General features: G+C 44.1%; 2 pseudogenes; both read left to right on the forward strand.

Annotated features, from left to right (window-relative positions):
- The first annotated feature begins 634 nt into the window (after positions 1-634).
- LOC139377049 (myocilin-like) lies at positions 635-5,166 on the forward strand (annotated as a pseudogene).
- A 2,477-nt stretch (positions 5,167-7,643) lies between these two features.
- Positions 7,644-11,230, forward strand: LOC139377050 (peroxiredoxin-6-like; annotated as a pseudogene).
- The last annotated feature ends 686 nt before the right edge of the window (positions 11,231-11,916 follow it).

Genomic DNA, 11,916 nt, shown 5'->3' on the forward strand with positions numbered 1-11,916 from the left:
AGTGACAGTCAGTGACTGAACAACACTTCCAGTAAGAGTAGCAGTAGGAGGGCGATAGTGTGTGATCAGCCATCATCACACCTGGCAGACAGTCATAACAGACAGAAGGCAGACGCTCTTTAAAAACATCCCATCCCACCATCGAATCCTACCACCTGAAGGCTCAATTAGGACTCAACAAAACACACCCGGTATCCACCCCAGTACTACTGTACCAACCTTGAAAGATACCTTTCCCAGAAACATGAATCAAAAGTAATGAGTCATTTATGTTTTCACCAATCTTATATTATGGTATAGCATATGTACTCATATGCATGTAACGCTACACGTAGCAAAGTAAACACTGAGGTAACTGAAGAATGTCTGTGTATGTCTCACCCTGTTTATCAGAGACCAATCAAGCACCGCCACAATGTAAATTAACCTTTACCCGTCTACATTACGTTTCATACCAGTGAATGGGTCATTCCACGAAATGAGTGACTTTTGCGTCCGTTTGACTTTTATTTATTATCATTTTTTTACCCCCTTTTTCTTCCCAATTTCGTGGTATCCAATTGTTAGTAGTTACTGTCTTGTCTCATCGCTACAACTCCCGTACGGGATTCGGGAAAGACGAAGGTCGAGAGCCATGCGTCCTCCGAAACACAACCCAACCAAGCCACACTGCTTCTTAACACAGCGCGCATCCAACCCGGAAGCCAGCCGCACCAATGTGTCGGAGGAAACACCGTACACCTGGTGACCTGGTTAGCTCGCACTGCACCTGGCCCGCCACAGGAGTCTCTAGTGCGCGATGAGACAAGGATATCCTTACCGGTTAAACACTCCGGCTGCGGCAGAGCCTGGGCTCGAACCCAGAGTCTCCGGTGGCACAGCTAGCACTGCGATGCAGAAAAAATGTTTGACATTTTAAGTAGAAATTGTGCACCAGTATTGAATTTTTAAAAAGTGTTATATTAAATGAAGCGCCCTTTAATATAGACCACATATAGAATTCCAATCTGATTTTGAATATGAAAAAAGGCTTGATAAAGTGCCAAAACTCTGCATTTTGGCATGTCCCAACATCTAGATTATGATTTTTTTCATGTGATTAGTGATTGTGAACTGAACTCTTGTTTTAATATGGCGAAAGTATTTCTTAAATTTTTTTTTTTTCCAAAAGACACACTGAACATCTAATAGTCTAATCATTGAGTAAAAGCAGGTGTGCTGGTTCTGCTCTTTTTGGACACTTTCTGGTGTTCTGTGGTGGAAAACTGAGCATGTCGAGCATAACTCGTCAACCCATAGATAGACAGGCTAACACGTCAACCCTGTTACCCATAGATAGACAGGCTAACTCGTCAACCCTGTTACCCATAGATAGACAGGCTAACACGTCAACCCTGTTACCCGTAGATAGACAGGCTAACACGTCAACCCTGTTACCCGTAGATAGACAGGCTAACACGTCAAGTTGAGTCCATGCAATGTATTATGACTTGTTAAGCACATTTGTACTCGTGTACTTATTTAGGCTTGCCATAACAAAAGGGTTGAATACTTATTGGCTCAAGACATTTCAGCTTTACATTTTTTGTTCATATGTAAACATTTCTAAAACATAATTTCACGTCGACGTTATGGGCTATTGTGTGTAGATCAGTGACAAAACATCTTAAATGAATCAATTTCAAATTCAGGCTGTAACTTTACAAAATGTGGAAAAAGGAAAGGGGTGTGAATACTTTCTGAAGGCACTGGTCTAAAAGTGGTCCAAGAGAAGATTTCAGTTTGTGTTTCTATCGTTATCCTCCTTGCTATTATTTTCTTCACTCCATCTGATCTTGCTGTCCATAATTCTCCTAGAAAATCTGCCATGCAGATTTTGTATGTGTGTGTGTGTGTGTGTGTGTGTGTGTGTGTGTGTGTGTGTGTGTGTGTGTAGCCTGGTCTCATAGAAGAGACGTAACATAGTAAACGGAAATAATTTGGAACACTCAAATTAGTATGATAGCCTATGTTATGTTTGGTGGTTACATAAAACAGAAGGTTATTTAAGGCAAAAACTAAAGGAGGGCGGTTGGGTCGGAACACGAAGGTTGCGTGTTTCGAATCTCATTACGTACAACTTCAGCATTTTAGCTCATTAGCAACTACTTACTACTTTTTAGCTATTTTGCAAATACTTCGTACAGTGCATTCGGAAAGTATTCAGACCCCTTGACTTTTCCCACATTTTATTACGTTACAGCCTTATTCTAAAATGGTTTAAATAAAACATTGCCCTCATCATTCTACATACAATACCCCATAATGACGAAGTGAAAACAAGTTTTAAATATTTTTTGGTACATTTATTACAAATAAATATCTGAAATACCTTATTTACATAAGTATCCAGACCCTTTATTATGAGATTGAGCTCAGGTAGATCCTGTTTCCATTTATCATCCTTGAGCCCTCCTGTCTCAGCCTCCAGGATTTATGCTGCAGTAGTTTATGTGTCGGGGGGCTAGGGTCAGTCTGAGTATTTATCCTGTCTTATCCGGTGTCCTGTGTGAATTTAAGTATGCTCTCTCTAATTCTCTCTCTCTTTCTCTCTCCCGGAGAACCTGAGCCCTAGGACCATGCCTCAGGACTACCTGGCCTGATAACTCCTTGCTGTCCCCAGTCCACCTGGCCATGTTGCTGCTCCAGTTTCAACTGTTCTGCCTGCGGCTATGGAACCCTGACCTGTTCACCGGACGTGCTACCTGTCCCAGACCTGCTGTTTTCAACTCTTTAGAGACAGCAGGAGTGGTAGAGAAACTCTGAATGGTCGGCTATGAAAATCCAACTGGCATTTACTCCTGAGATGCTGATCTGTTGCACCCTTGACAACCACTGTGACTATTATTATTTGACCCTGCTGGTAATTTATGAACATTTGAACATCTTGGCCATGTTCTGTTATAATCTCCACCCGGCACAGCCAGAAAAGGACTGGCCACCCCTCATAGTCTGGTTCCTCTCTAGGTTTCTTCCTAGGTTCTGACCTTTCTAGGGAGTTATTCCTAGCCACCGTGCTTCTACACCTGCATTGCTTGCTGTTTGGGGTTTTAGGCTGAGTTTCTGTATAGCACTTTGTGACATCAGCTGATGTAAGAAGGGGTTTATAAATACATTTGATTAATTGATTTATTGAGATGTTTCTACAACTTGATTGGAGTCCATCTCTGTTAAATTCAATTGATTGGACATGATTTGGAAAGGCACACACCTGTCTATAGAAGGTCCCACAGCTGACAGTGCATGTCAGAGCAAACAAGCATTATGTCGAAGGAATTGTCCGTAGAGCTCAGAGACAGCATTGTGTTGAGTTACAGATCTGGGGAAGAGTACAAAGAAAAGGATCCCCAAGAAAACAGTGGCCTTCGTCATTCCTAAATGGAAGAAATTTGGAACCACCAAGACTCTTCCTAGAGCTGCCCCCCCGGCCAAACTGAGCAATTGGGGGAGCAGGGCCTTGGTCATGTAAACGTCATTTTTCAACAAAAGAAAGATCATCACTAAGCAAAGTGAGAAATAAAGAGACTGTCCCCCAGAATGTGGTAGCCTTGTGTCTGTCCTGCCTGGTGCTGTCTACCCATGCCCGGGACAGAGTCTCACTGCGACGCTCAAACGACCACACCGGGCGCTGCCAGTACACCTTCACCGTGGACAACCCTGCCGAGGCCAGTTTTTGTTAGGCGTGCTTTGTTGCATTAGCAGAATGGTATTAACGACACAGAAGATCCTTGTACAGCCCTGTCACTCATGCATGTTGCATGTCAGTTTAAGTGTCTGTGATCATTTTGGGGACCGTGCCCGTGCTGCAGGTCAAATGACTGGGGCATCTAATAAGAAGCGTTCATGTTGTCAGCGTGTCACCTTTGAATGTGTTTTAGGTTTATCAATACTGTATGTTTATGATTTGAGTTTATGACTTCAGCAACCAGATCAAACACTAAATAAAACTGTGTTTCATCTCCCTCCCTCTCCCCCTCTGTCAGACCCTGACTATGCCCCCTATCAGGAGATAAGGCCGAGGTGACCGAGGTCCCAGCAACACGTCTCATTCAAGAAGCTGGTCAGAACCACACAGATATGTACTGTTATTACCACTCTACAGCTGTACCTCCCAGACTCCCTCTATCTATCTATATCCTCCTGGTGGCTTCTTAGAGTCACTACACACCAAACTATATAGATGCATATCACCTCTCACAATCCAAAACTCCTTTCAGAGATAAAGATAGCATTGTGAAATTTACTGTGTATTTCACAAAGCACAATTTCCAATGTACTTGTCATAGTTCTGTTGTGGAGACAAAGTTTGAAATGAATGTAAATACCCTCTGTCTGTTTCTCGAGGCTGTGGTGAGCTGGTGTCTGTGGGAGAGCCGGTCCTACACCGGAAGGCTGATAGCGTCACAGGGAAGTATGGGGTGTGGCTGCAGGACCCTGAGCCCCCCCTCAATACAGCAATAAGACGGTGTGGCGCATCGACACGGTGGGCAAGGACGTCCGCCAGTGTTTGCACACGAGGACATGGAGCAGTTCGCCAAGGGCTTCCCCATGAAGGTGCTGGTGCTGCCGGTGCCTGTGGAGAGCACTGGGGCAACCCTGTACCGCGACTCCCTCTACTACCAGCGCAGACACCGCCGCACCCTGCACCGCTACGAGAGCCTGGCAGGACGTCTGGAGCTCCCCCACGCCGGCTTTCACGGCCAGCACCCCTACTCTTGGGGCGTCTACACAGACATCAACCTGGCGGTAAACGAGCAGTGCCCGTTGGCCATCTACAGCCCCAGCAAGGCCAAGGGAGCCATCGTGGCGTCCCAGCTGGACCCTGAGAGCCTCGAGGTGAAGAGGAGTTGGGAGACCAACATCAGGAAGAACACAGTGGCTAACACCTTCGTGATCAGCGGTTGGGTCTACACAGTGGCCAGCTACACGGCCCCAGACACCACCGTCAACCACGTGTTCGACACGGCCCCCGGCCAGGGCCGAGGCATGGCGGTGCCCTTCAAGAACCACTACCGCTACAACAGCATGGTGGACTTCAACCACGCCCAGAGGAAGCTCTACGCCTGGGACAACTTCCACATCACCTACGATGTCAGGTTGGCGAAACCTAGCGGAAACAGCCAATAAGAGGAGGCTGGGTAAAGATGATGGATTTGGTGTGGAGTGCTGTTACTAAAATATGATCAACCAATATCATTACTAACAGCTTTATAATAAGTTCATAGTGAGGCCTTTGTTTGTGTGCGTTACTCTGTCTAGTAGAATGTACTAATGTAAATAACATGAATCTTACAATGAAATACCTCACTACGGTGGAACTCTTTGTGCTACTCCATGTAAACAATCTAAGATATTGCTCTTCCTGTATTATATATTATGTCTTTTACTGATTTTAATACATTTTTTTGACTGTATTGTCCATGTTAATTTTCTCGTAAAGTTGTATTTTCTCTCTTCACCATTACTTTGTCATTTTATCTAAAAATAAAATGTAAACGATAGAGATCCCTAAAAAGATTACCAGTCTGCATTTGTTTTGTTCTATAAATTACAGTGGGACAATTTGCTCAGAATATCATTCATGACCACACGATACAAACATGTGAGGATATAACTGCATGTTGTAAACATCCAAAGAAAAAGCGACATGTTTTTTTTTGTTGTCCCTTGTGTATTTCCATTTCCTGTATTTCCGTTTGCCGAATCAATTTCATTCATTTCAAAGCCTTGAGATATACATTAAACTACAGAATAAGCCACAGTACACGAAGGGCAGAGCATTTCAGACAATAGACGTTGCAGGTTTGTTTTGAACCTGTCATGTGGTGCCATCTGCTGGCCATTAGTTGACGTGTCTAGTATCAGATCGAGGATTTGTACAACATTACAGCTATGTAACCTTGAATCTGAGACATATTCAGTGTGGATTCCAGGTTAACAGTTACACTACATGGCCAAAAGTATGTAGACATGTGCTCGTCAAACATCTCATTCCAATATCATGGGCATTAATATGGAGTTGGTCCACCCTTTGATGCTTCCACTCTTATGGGAAGGCTTTCGACTAGATGTTGGAACATTGCTGTGTGGTCTTGCTTCCATTCAGCCACAAGATCATTAGTGAGGTTGGGCACTGATGTTAGGCGATTAGGTCTGGCTCGCAGTCGGCGTTCCAATTCATCCCAAAGGTGTTCGATGGGGTTGAGGTCAGGGCTCTGTGCAGGCCAGTCAAGTTCTTCTACACCGATCTCGACAAACCATTTATGTATGGACATCGCTTTGTGCACGGGGGCATTGTCATGCTGAAACAGAAAGGGGCCTTCCTCAAACTGTTGCCACAAAGTTGGAAGCACAGAATCGTCCAGAATGCCACTGTATTCTGTAGCGTTAAGATTTCCCTAGGGGGTCCTAGTCCGAACCATGAAAAACAGACCCAGACCATTATTCCTCATCCACCAAACTTTACAGTTGGCACTATGCATTCGGGCAGGTAGCATTCTCCTGGCATCTGCCAAACCCAGATTCATCTCAATTGCCAGATGGTGAAGCGTGATTCATCCCTCCAGAGAGCGCATTTCACTGCTCCAGAGTCCAATGGCGGAGAGCTTTAGACAACTCCAACCGACGCTTGGCATTGCGCATGGTAATCTTAAACTGTGTGTGGTTGCTCGGCCATGGAAACCCATTTCACGAAGCTCCCGACGAACAGTTCTTGTGCTGACGTTCCAACCAAGGACAGACAATTTTATTTCATTCTCACAGGCTCACCCACAGGATTTCACTTCCTGTCCAACGATAAGATAAAGAAAACTAAGCGGTTTGATACTTCCCTTCATTTTTATTATTTTTTAGTGTGAAGGTGATAGGTTGGCAACGTCTTTATTGACTGTCATAACAAAACAGTGTCCTTCCCAGTAGAACATGTGACACACAAAACAATATCATAAATTCTGATCCACCCATCAACATTTTTTTTTTCCAAACTATAATAGCTCTGGGAGCTTTGACGAGTAAATATAATGAAATATAAATATTCCCATCCGTAGAGTCAGTGCATAAATGCAACAGTGCATATTACAACTATTAGGCTTGGCCTTTTCATCAACTGTTACTGTGTGCCACTTGGCAATTGGTAGAATAGAATGAAATACTGTAAATGCATTCCATGCCCCTCAAAAAGATATACAGAGACATGTTTTCCAAATTGTGTTAACAATTGCGTTTTTCTATTCAATTCTAGCTCATTTTCAAACAGAATACAACCATTCTCTAGGCCAGCTGTGCTTTCGCTAAGACAATAAAAATACACTTTTCCCACAAACGAATGCAATATCAGACACTTTCGTGAATTGATGGGACTTTGGCAAACAACACAGCTCTGCCCAGCACTGTCCATTAACTTAATGCAGCTTTAACAACCTTTGTTGTGGTTAGTTCAACGTGCTCACAATGCATATGCTGCACGTAATTGCGCATAGGCTACTCATTTACATAGTGCAAAGTGTGCAGATGGACCCCTGAGGGACATTATGCAGGACTCGAGAGGAACCATCTGTCGTGTACTAATATGACATCACCACGTCAGTAAGAATGCTGGGTTCTCGATGCACCGACAGTCGTGGAGTAAACCAGGCTATCCTGAAATAGGACCAAGGTAAGTCAAATCCAGTCACATCACAATGTTATTTGTCACACGTGCTCGAATACAACCAGCGTAGACTAAAATGTTTTAAGAATAAAAAATAAAATAAAAAATGAAATAGTAACAGAATAAAATACTGGGGCTCCCGAGTGGCGCATCTGTCTAAGGCACTGCATCTCAGTACTAGAGGCGTCACTACAGACTCTGGATCGTTTCCAGGCTGTATCACAACCGGCCGTGATCGGGAGTCCCATAGGGCGGCACACAATTGGCCCAGCGTCGTCCGGGTTAGGGTTTGGCCGGGGTAGGAGGTCATTATAAATAAGAATTTGTTCTTAACTGACTTGCCTAGTTAAATAAAGGTGAAATAAAAAATAAATAACAATAACGAGGCTATATACTGGAAGTGCAAGTACCAAGTCAATGTGGGGTACAAGGTAGTTGAGGTAATTTAGGTAATATGTACATGTAGGTGGGGGTAGAAGTGACTAGGCAATCAGGATAGATAATAAACAGTGTAGCAGCAGCATGTTTGAAGAGTGTGAAAGTGTGTCTGTGTGTGTGAGCGTATGGGTAGAGTCCAGTGAGTGTGCATAGAGCCGGTGCAATAGTGTCAGTAAAAAAAGGGGGTCAAGGTAAATAGTCAGAGTAGCCATTTGATGAACTGTTCAGCAGTCTTATGGCTTGGGGGTAGAAGCTGTTCAAGAGCCTTCTGGTGCCAGACGTGGTGCTCCGGTACCACCTGCCGTGCGGTAGCAGCGAAAACAGTCTATGACTTGGATGGCTGGAGTCTTTGAAAATGTTTAAGGCCTTCCTTTGACACCGCCTGGTATCAAACTGCCTCAGAAGCTAACAGACTTTGTCGTTAAATAATTCCCCCACTGTTAGAGTTAAAGAAAACAAGCGTTATCTGAAATGTGGCAAGTACAATGGTCTAATAAAAAATACTCTGAATCTTTGAGTTATTCTGTGAAAAAGATAAGGTGATGAATGTTTTGTAGCAGATTTTTTTTTTTTTTAAAGGAATACTGTTTATTTTTGCAAATGGTAGATAAAAAGTAAGCTGATAAAGAAAAGTTGTTTATTGTTAACACAAAGACAAAGGTTGCTGTACAAGTGTTGTTGTGGATGTCAGGTTGACATTGAAGTTTATATCCAAGTAAAGGGGGGATGACAAGGGGGGATGATAAGGGGGGATGATGTGTACTGATATGACGTCAGTAAAGAATGCTGGGTTCTTGACCGACAGTCATGGGGTAAAGACATGTTGAAGTTTACCTCCGAGTCCATTTGATTCAATTCAGTATAATATCCAAATTTAGCACAAGTGGTAAATGTAGGATGGAACACCATCTGTTCAGTCGAATCAAGTATTATGCCTAGGCCAGTATCAAAACAAAATGGCATAGAATAATTCATCATATCGGAAGCTCAAAGACCTATAAAAGCCTCAGTGGAACAACTGGAGCCACTAAGGCAGGATGGGCACTTAGACGCCCACTAACGGCTCGCTGTGATAAACTCAAATTACAAATCAAAATGTATTTGTCACATGTGCCGAATACAACAGTATTACAGTGATTCCAATGCTTCCCACGGATGTATGAAGTTGGCTGGATGTCCTTTGGATGGTGGACCATTCTTGATACACACGGGAAGCTGCATGAAAAACTCAGCAGCGTTGCAGTTCTTGACACAAACTGGTGCGTCTGGCACCTACTGCCATACCCTGTTTAAAGGCGCTGAAATCTTTTGTCTTGCCCATTCACCCTCTGAATGGCACACATACACAACCCATGTCTCAATTGTCTCCAGGCTTATAAATCCTTCTTTAACCCATTTCCTCCCTTCATCCACACTGATTGAAGTGGATTTAACAAGTGACATCAATAAGGGATCATCGCTTTCACCTGGACTCACCTGGTCCGTCTATGTCATGGAAAGAGTTCTTAATGTTTTGTATACTCAGTGTAGGTCAGTTGGTTGTGTCAGGCTAACGAGGTCGAGACGTCAGAGAAAAAACTGCTTTACATACTGCTCAAATTAATTTGTTGTCTGAGCCCACTCAAGGAAAACGCTGACTCTGAAATGTCAATGGGTGCAAGATCTCTGTGGCCATACTTGACGCCAGCTGCATGCCACTTTTACTTTCCGCCTGGTTCTTAGCTACATGATGAAATCAAACATTTGAATGGAACTTTAGGCTCCTTAACATACGTTTTATTAAAGTGTATTAAACATTGAATTAACTATTTCTTACCCTGATCTAAAAGCAACAGTGGTCAAAAAATGAAACACGGGAGCCAGGGGGACAGAGGCTGTCGTTCCTCTGCTAGGCCCCTACTCTCTCTCTCTCTCTCTCGCTATATCTGTCCCTCTATCCATCACCCCCCACCCTTCTCTCTGTAGCTGGGGTATCCTGTTCTCCCACCTCCGTGACTACACTGCTGTCTGCACCACAGAGCTGGGCCGAGCCGACAAACTCAGCTATGAATTTAGCAGGAGCAACATAGAAATGATCGCCCTGTCCATCGACAGTCTGGAGGTCCACCGTGGCTGGACCAACGTTTCGGCTGCTTCCCAAATGGCCTGCTATTCCCTTTATAGGGCACTACTTTTGACCAGGACCCATAGAATAGGGTGCGGCTTGGGATACAGCCATAGTTTTGAGTGCCTATACAAATGACCAGTGTGTTTAGTAATGGAGGGGCTGTGCTGTGATCCTGTAAGACATCCTAGCCTACAACAATGAGGAAAGAGTCTGGCTGTGCGTTCCTCTTCCCCATCATAGCAGACAACCACAGGAAGCTGGCAGTGGGCCTGGCCATGCTGGACCATGATGAGAAGGACAAGGACGGCATTCCCCTTACTGCCACTGTGTGAGTGTCAAAACACGCTCATGCATGCATGCACACCTACAGGCACACACACACACTCTCTCTCAGACAGCCTTTCTCTCTATCCAACTGTTTCTCAGTTTCCGGTATGACTCATTGGCCCACCATGAGATCATCCTGCTCTTTCTTGTGCTCTATTTCCCATAAACGTTACTTATTCACGCTGATGCAAGCGGCCCATCTTTACTGGTTAATATGAGTTAACTACCCCTCCCACCCAGGCCCCACCTCCCCATCTGGCAAAAAACACACTACCTCAGCCCCTTGCTGGATACGATGACGTAATCTTCTTTATGTATCAGTGAAGGTGATATCACCACGAATGAACACAGCTCACTAGCTCATATTTGCTACACTCCCAGTTTCTGTCAAACACACACTTTCTCTCTCTAACTGCTTGCCATGTGAGTAAAACCATCCCCTACCTGCCTAATTCCTTCACACCAAAATGTGACATGTTCGCTTGTCAAGGGATTTTTCCATTGGCCCAGACAAAAGGTTGAAGCTGTCCCTGTTCTACCTTCCCACAATGGCATGGAACTTTGATGAGATCCTGAGAGTGGTTGATGGCCAGCAGCTCACAGCACAGAACCAGTTGGCCACCCCTGCTGACTGGCAGGTCAGCCAGTCCCTCTCGAACGCCATAGCCTGAAAGTAGCCAAGTCTCACTATATAGAGTAGCATCTGCAGCTTTCTCCAGGAAGTATTATTGGTCAAATATAAATGGCAGCTTGAGTGATCCTATAGACAATCAGTTAGCATCAGCATTCATCACTGCAACTATTTGTATTGCTCTCCAAATTCTTGGAACCCACTGTCAGAGCGATATCAATTGGCATTCAGTACAACCTCAATTGGAATGCCACGCACGGTGCATTCGGAAAGTATTCATACCCCTTCCCTTTTTCCACATTTTGTTACGATACAGCCTTATTCTAAAATGTATTAAATATATATTTTTACTCAATCTATACACAATACCCGATAATGACAAAGAGAAAACAGGTTTTTAGAAATGTTTGCAAATGTACAGTACCAGTCAGAAGTTTGGACACACCTACTCAATCAAGGGTTTTGATTTTTCTACGTTGTTGTCACGACTTCCGCCGAAGTCGGTCCCTCTCCTTGTTCAGGCGGCGTTCGGCGGTCGACGTCACCGGTCTTCCAGCCATCGCTGATCCACTTTTCATTTTCCATTTGTTTTTGTCGTTGTTTTCTACACAACTGGTTTCAAATCCCCATTTACATGGTCATTATTTACCCTCTGTTTCCCACATGTTAGTGTGCGTGTTTATTGATTGTTCATGTCGGTACTTGTCGGCTGGTTATGTATTTACG

The sequence above is a fragment of the Oncorhynchus clarkii genome, chromosome 20, assembly GCF_045791955.1.
Source record: "Oncorhynchus clarkii lewisi isolate Uvic-CL-2024 chromosome 20, UVic_Ocla_1.0, whole genome shotgun sequence".
NCBI classification, from domain to species: domain Eukaryota; kingdom Metazoa; phylum Chordata; class Actinopteri; order Salmoniformes; family Salmonidae; genus Oncorhynchus; species Oncorhynchus clarkii.